The following is a 7,477-nucleotide window of genomic DNA, read 5'->3' on the forward strand; positions in this document are numbered from 1 at the left end:
CTTGTTCTTGTAAATTGCTGCTGAAGCTTTGAGATGCTCGGGATTAACCGTTTCAAGAACATTGCGAGTTTGACCCGGGGACAGGTCGTGTGATATCTAGGCCAAGAAGAATCCCCTCGTATGTCCCACTATAAAGCTTTGAATAGCTGCTTTCACTCTCGTATGGAAATAGATCATTAAGTAATAAAACATGGACCATATGGAGCCTATAGGAGACACAAGAGCAAGGTCAGGGATAGACTGAGGCGCTCTCGATTGTACGCTTTAATTTTGAGTTGTAAAGAAATGAACTAATCTTTTGGTGCGTGGCTGTATGTTTTTTAATCAGCTCAGAGCGAGTGGGAGAAGGAGAGTGACGCATCAAATCCTCCAGTGAAATCCTACACAGCTCCAGATCCCATTTTCTGTCGTTTAATGTTTCTGAGTGCGTTCTTTGAAGCGGAGGAGATAATTAAAACATGTAATTGAGTAAAAGGCCTTCAAATTAGGACTATTTATGCATAAGTGGTTGGTATTTGTTTTAAAGAGTTCATGTTACACTGTTTTATCATCTACGTTATAATGTTTCCTCCTCAAAAGGCATTTAACTCACTAAGCCTGTACATTTGGCCTGAGTTTTTCTCCCAAACAGAAAACACTCTGTTCCACCTTGTGATGTCATCATGTGGTACGCCAAGACTAAACTAGGACTATCTGGACTAGGACCAACTTGGATCAAATCAGGACTAAATGTGTGTGTGATTGAACCAGGGCCAAACCAGGACCAAACCAGGACCAAACCAGGACCAAACCAGGACCGAACCAGGACCAAACCAGGAATAAACCAGGACCGAACCAGGACTCAACTTGGACCAAACCAGGACTAAACCAAGACCTTATGATAGTTGAACCAGGACCAAACCAGGATCAAACTAGGACCGAACCAGGACCGAACCAGGACTAAACCAGGATTAAACCAGGACTAAACCAGGACCGAACCAGGACTAAACTAGGACCAAACCAGGACCAAACCAGGACTAAACCAGGACCGAATCAGGACTGAACCAGGACTAAACCAGGACCAAACCAGGACTGAACCAAGACCTTATGATAGCTGAACCAGGACCAAACCAGGGCCAAACCAGGACCAAACCAGGACCAAACCAGGACCAAACCAGGAACGAACTAGGACTAAACCAAGACCTTATGAACCAGGTTGAACCAGGACCAAACCAGGATCAAACTAGGACCGAACCAGGACTAAACCAGGACTGAACCAGGACTAAACTAGGACCAAACCAGGACCGAACCAGGACTAAACTAGGACCAAACCAGGACTAAACCAGGACCGACCCAGAACTAAACCAGGACCAAACCAGGACTGAACCAGGACTAAACTAGGACCAAACCAGGACCAAACCAGGACTAAACCAAGACCTTATGATAGCTGAACCAGGACCAAACTAGGACCAAACCAGAACTAAACCAATTAAACGGATGCATGTCCATATATAGGCTCCCTCTCGCCGTCTTTATGTGGCGTGTGACAGAGGCGGCGGATCACACAGAGAGAGGAGCTTATGCAAAGAGCCGTGACGATGACGTGGAGCAGAGCGAAGCACAGCACAGTGAGACGAAAAGAGCAACACTCACGCAACAACAGAGCCAACGTTACACAGACGTGAATGATGACACAAAACACTGAAATGAGACAATGACACGAGAATGACTGGGTTTCACATCACAACAGAACATTTAATGAGCTAATGTTATTTAATACTGACAGAGAGGGCTACAAGAGAGTTTAACAGACAGGTGGAGTTTAAACGACACAAAGATATGAGAATACTGAGGATCTGAGAAAGCAGACATGACCAGGACTAGACCAGGACCAAACCAGGACCAAACCAGGACTAAATGTTTGTGTGATCAAACCAGGGCTGAACCAGGACGATGTAAATATAGACAATAAATTATATTAATGAAATGAGTTTATGTCACTCACACAAAACCCACTAGCAGATTTATACCACAAAAACTATACTAAATCTACAATATTGTTAAAAATCCTGAGGTGCAATAAATAAACAGCAGAATGAAACACTTTAGTCGTTAGTTTGCATCTGTAATGAGCCATAGAAGTGATTCATTCAACCTTCTACAGCTTAAGTCTTATATAGCCAAAAAAATAACCAAAAATCTCTCAGTAGTGCAAAGAAAATGTACACAGAATAAATATTTATCCAAAAATATACAATTATATCTATCGTGTATTGATTAAGTCGAGCAGGGACTCCCAGACTTCCCTCACCCCAGACACGTCCCCCAGCTCCTCCAGTGGGACCCCAAGGTGTTCCCAGGCCAGAGAGACTTATTCCCTCCAGCGCCTCCTCCTGGTGGAACATGCCGGGAACACCTCCCTAGGGAGGCGTCCAGGAGGAATCCTGAGCAGATGCCTGAGCCACCTCAACTGCTCCTCTCGACGTGTAGGAGCAGCAGCTCTACTCTGAGCTCCTCACCCTATCCCTAAGGGTGCGCCCAGTCACCCTGTGGAGGAAACTCATTTCAGCCGCTTGTATCCGTGATCTTGTCCTTTCGGTCATTACCCAGAGCTCATGACCACAGGTGAGGGCAGAACGTAGATTGACGGTAAATCAAGAGCTTTACCTTTAGACTCAGCTCCTTCTTTACCACAACGGACACAGCGACCGCATCACTGCAGACGCTGCACCGATCCAACTGTCAATCTCACGCTCCATCCTTCCCTCACTCGTGAACAAGACCCCGAGATACTTGAGGCAGAGACTCTCCACCACCTGCAGAGGACGCCACCTTTTTCCGGTGGAGAACCATGGCCTTGGATTTGGAGGAGCTGATTCTCATCCCAGCTGCTTCACACTCGCATAATATCACATCATTACAGTATTAATTAGTCTTTCCATTTTAAGCAGATACTGTCATGATAAAAGAGATAAAAGTATGTGGTATACACATTTTCTACACACACACTCCATCTATTGGTATTGGAAATAAACTGGGACTAAACCTGAAATGGTCACGTTTGTAAAACACTTTTTACCTTCAAGGCTCAAAGGTCTTTACATCAAGAAACCCCCCCACTCACACACACAGGATTTGAACCACTGACCTTCAGAACAGAGGGCGACTGATCTACTGCGCTCACTAAACCAGGACTAGAACTCAGTCTGGGCCTCACATCACTTCATTAGATTTGATTCTGTGTGAACCTGTACATCTGATGTGGTTCTAGTTTGGCTGGTCTAGTTTTAGTCTGGGTTAAGTCCTGGTTTAGTTCTGGTTTAGTTCTGGTTTAGTCCTGGTCTTAACCTAAATTGTCAAAATAATATTGGTCATTGATTTTCATCTGTTTTCTGTCCATCAGTTTAAATGAAATGCTCACTGTTTGACTAGACATACAGTACATGGATTTAAATGATAAATCTGTACTAACAAATCAATACTGGCCTAAAAGTCCTCATTTAGTCCAGACGAGGTCCTGGTAAAGACCTGCTCCAGCTCTGAGATTAGCTGTGTTTTTTGGTGCTATTTTTGTTCTAAATTGTACGTATTTTAGCCCTATATTTTTCATCCTATTTGTGTTTCTGTTTTTGTTCATTGGAAACAAAACATTAGGCCTATAACTTTTAGTTCTCAAGAGCTGCACAATATGAGAAAAATGATGTAGTGGATGAATTAATTTTGTTACTTAATTTGATTTTTTCATGCGATACTTTTACTTTTACCGAAGTAACAAATTAACACTTGTCTGAAATAGTTTTACTTTTTATTCTTAAACCGTTAAATGTAGTGATATTGATAAAAATGATATATATTTTGGTCAACAGGAGCAATATGAATCCATTTTTTTTTTCTTATGAATTTTGTGTAATTATGTTTATTTGCTCAAAGCACCTCTAGATGGCGACAGTAAAAAGACTTGTCTTCTTCCCCTCTCTCTCTTTCTCTTCTCTCTTTTCTTCCTCTTCTTTCTCTTCTTCCTCTTCTTTCTCTTCTTCCTCTTCCTCCTTTCTCTCTCCCTCTTTCTCCTCCTCCTCTCTTTCTCTCGCTGCCAGGGCTCGGAGCATCATGTCCTAATCTAGGTCACAGCATAAACCCAGAGGTATACACTAACACTACTTCACACACACAGACGCACACACACACACACACCCACACACCCCGACGCATACACACACGCACCCCCCCCCCCACACCCACCCACACACACACACACACACACACACACTGGGTTTCCATGCTTCTTGGGACATTACATTGACTTCCATTCATTTCCTGAGACTGATCCTAACCTTAATCTAAACCATAACATATTTTAACACATATCTGAACTTTAAACCATGTTGTTCATCTAAGAATAAAGGACGTACCTCATGGGGACCTAATTTTTATCCCCATTAGAGATGCAGGTCGCCATGAATTGAGTGTGTGTACAGATCATATCCTCATAATGTGATTAATACACACACACACACACACACACACACACACACACACACATATATTGGGTTTTCATGCTTCTTGTGACATTACTTTGACTTCTGTTTATTTCCTAGAGACTGATCTTAACCTTAATCTAAACCATAACATATTTGAACACATATCTGAACTTTAAACCATGTTGTTGGTCTAATAATAAAGATTTTACATTGTGGGGACCTGATTTTTGTCTCCATAAAGGAGGTGGTTCTTCATGAATTTAGTGTGTGTACAGATTTTACTTCTCACAATGTGATTAATACACACACACACACGTTGGGTTTACATTACACATCAACTCAATGAGACTGCCTTAACCTAAACCATCACTTTAACATATTTAACCCATATTTGAAATTTAAACCATGTTGTTCATCTAAGAATTAAGAGAATACTTCGTGGGGACCTAATTTTTGTCCTCATTAGAGATTTACGTCCCCATGAATGAGCGTACAGATCTTATCCTCACCATGTAATTAATACCCACCCGCACGCACGCACACGTTTACACATTTAAACGTTTATTTTTACCGCTGGATTTATATAGCGCCTTTCAAGACCCTCAAAGAGCTTTACAGAGCGTTAGTCATCCACTCCGCTCTCGCTGCTATTGAAGCGATGCTGCCATCTGCACCATCGGCCCCTCCACCGCCGCCGACACTCCTGCACACACGTTATTCAAACTCGAAAACTTGGGTTAAGTGTTTTGCCTAAGGACACAACAACTCAAGTACTAAACAGTCCCGGGCTCTGAGATCTGACGCGACGGCCTTGAAGAGTCGGTATGGCCAAATTTCCAGGCTCAAGCTCTCGCCTGGCGTCTAAAATCCACTTGGAAGCTGCAGGTCTTATAAGCCGATGTCAAAAACTGTCAGTGATGAAGTGAGTTCATTACATCGTCTCCGTGCTGTGCTTTAATAGTTTGTCACAGGCACATCATCTTTAATTAAACGTCTGTGGAGGTTTGGCTGAAGTAAAAATCCAATATATTTGATCTATTTCTGATCCTTGAAATTCCTTGATTTTTGGGTTTTTTTTATGCTTGAATTTTTGGCCTTGCCGTCGGACTGTGTAACTGTTAATCGACTTGTAATCCTCACTGAAATTACAACAAAATACACCACCTATGTATCTCAGCAACAAATTTATGGTATAAAAAGGTCTTGAAATCAAAATAAGTCCGCTGTGTTCTGTCTGCATCTACTTATAAAGCGTTTTACTGTGCGCTGTTAGCATGCTAGTTGTTGTTGATGGCCAAACTCTGCTCCAGCTTCTGAAAATTGTGAAAACTGGTTATAAAATCATTGCGGCGAAGAGCAAAAGATGAAGTTTAAATCTGTCAACTGGACAAATCGATGTAGAAGTGAAGACGTTTGGCTGCTCGTCCACGCCGTTGGGAAATTATGTCTAAGGCCCCATTTCTGTTTAATGAAGGATTGTCACTTCTTTAACTCTCCTCTCAAACCATTTCTTTTCTCTGGCTCAGATCTGACCCTCACTCTCTTCAAAGTTGTGGTCAGTGTCTTTGAGATGTAGATGAACAGCAGACTGTGTCCTGAGCTGTTCTCTCTCTGTTTATTCTCTTATGTAGATGAACAGCAGACTGTGTCCTGAGCTGTTCTCTCTGTTTATTCTCTTATGTAGATGAACAGCAGACTGTGTCCTGAGCTGTTCTCTCTGTTTATTCTCTTATGTAGATGAACAGCAGACTGTGTCCTGAGCTGTTCTCTCTCTGTTTATTCTCTTATGTAGATGAACAGCAGACTGTGGTCCTGAGCTGCTCTTGTGACGGTGCTGGTACATTCAGACAGTATGAGATTCCTGTCTTTTTCAAACTTACAAACACTTTAAGACAAAAACTGGACAAACCCTGAGTGTGGTGTCGTTAGCGCCTCCTTCACACAGATATAAGGCAGTGTCCAGCAGTAATCTGACCAGAACTGAAGAAGAAGCGGCTTGGACGAGCAGCGAAACGTCTTCATTCCTACAAAGATTTGTCCATTTGACAGATTTAAACTTCATCTTTTACTGTGGACCAGACATGGACGACTGAGGGATTACACAGACATTGCAGTGAATAAATAGGATGGTCAGTGAGGAATAACTTTGGACCACTGCAAACTGCTTAAAATTAACTCGTTTTTCACATTTTTAAGACTGTAATCAGGTACAGCGCCTTTAAAACATGATTCACAAAATATTCCCAATAAATGATCTTTTTGGAGAAGTTTTTTCCATGTTTGACAGTAAATAGAATGTTTTCAAATACCATTGATTGGGCTACAGACGTACAGCGTATACAGTATTTATTTATGATTTGTGTTTCTCTCTGCACATATTGACGGCTCGTTAAAGTGGAAATGCTCTAGTTTTAGGAAAATGCCATGTCCACATTAGACTCGTGGGTGTAATGGGCTGTCACTAAGCGCTCTGCAGATTAGCTGGTGATGCATTAACTGTGTCCTACAAGCCAAAAGGTTATTACTGCCTTTGTGTCCTTGGGCAAGTCATTCCGCCCACTTTGCTTGTAAGAACAGTGTGATTTTTGGTGATTAGGATCGTAACATCCTGGGCTCGGAAAATAATCGTATTTATGTCATGTAATTTTAGATGGAAAAGACTGGTGGACAGATAAGATGCAAATTGGGTTCATGCTAATAAGGCTGCAGTATAATGTCTGCATCTAATTATAAAGAGTTTTACTGTGCGATAAGCAGGAGGTGTACAGTTAGCATGCTAGTTATTATGTATTACCATGACGGCAAAACTCTGTTCAGTCTTTGAGAGTTATGAAATGTGTTTATAAACCTAGGGAATACTAATGAAAGTTTTGATTTGGTTACATTTTTTTTTATTGAAAATGATTTATGTTGCAAAACTTGGACATATTTTCATAATCCTACTGTTGTTGTGTCACTGGGGTAAGTAAATATAGATGATAAATGATAATATTTAAACCAAACCATAAAGCAGAATTATC

Source organism: Periophthalmus magnuspinnatus, chromosome 21, assembly GCF_009829125.3.
Source record: "Periophthalmus magnuspinnatus isolate fPerMag1 chromosome 21, fPerMag1.2.pri, whole genome shotgun sequence".
In the NCBI taxonomy this organism is placed as follows: domain Eukaryota; kingdom Metazoa; phylum Chordata; class Actinopteri; order Gobiiformes; family Gobiidae; genus Periophthalmus; species Periophthalmus magnuspinnatus.